This window comes from Triticum urartu, chromosome 6 (genome assembly GCF_003073215.2).
Source record: "Triticum urartu cultivar G1812 chromosome 6, Tu2.1, whole genome shotgun sequence".
Classification (NCBI taxonomy): Eukaryota; Viridiplantae; Streptophyta; class Magnoliopsida; order Poales; family Poaceae; genus Triticum; species Triticum urartu.
Window position 1 is genome coordinate 274,015,155 of NC_053027.1, and position 819 is coordinate 274,015,973.

Genomic DNA, 819 nt, shown 5'->3' on the forward strand with positions numbered 1-819 from the left:
ACGGTAGCCTCACTTGATGCTGCTACACGACCAGCTGCCCCGACTCCCGCACACGCTACTACTTTTCTTCTACTAGTGCGTTCAGTTTCGACAGTAAAATTCAGTTTCGACAACAAAATTCAGTTTCGACAGTTAAGTTCAGTTTCGACAGTTAAATTCAGTTTTGACAGTTAACTTCAGAGATGAGTGGCTGATGTATTTTACATCTAGCACATTGTCGTTACGTATTTTACGTCATCTATTGGAGATGCTATTAGAATTCCACTCAGGTTAACGCTGTCTCTCTTGTCTTGCTTCAGCCTCTGCGTCGTACAACTCACCGGAGCTGCTCCAACGATCAAACCCTCCATCACAGCGGAGCAGTACCCCGGGCTCCATCTCCAGACGTCTAAGATCTTCTTCCCCTCCTCCGACAGCCAAGTCTGCTGGAGCATCCTCACCGACCAACCCAATCACGCTGAGATCGACATGGCTTCACCAAAGAGGCTGTACACTTGTTGCATCTCTTTTTTACTCCACATTATATATATATTGTCCACTGAGCACACGTACTAACGTGAAAATACGATTATTTTATCCTACCATATGACAAGCAGTGAGGTACCAGGCAACTTAGCTATCCGTGTTGGACTCTCTTGAACACCGTCATTATTTATCTCTGCGCGTTTGAGTTGTGCATTTATCGATGGGCCTGGGAGTTGAGCTAGTAGGGTAGTGGCCTGGGTCCAAAGTAATAGAAGTAGCACAAAAACATTTTTTGAGTGTAGGCTTTTCCTTGCTCAAGCCTGCCTACTAGAATTGCCAGTGCTTGAAAGGAAA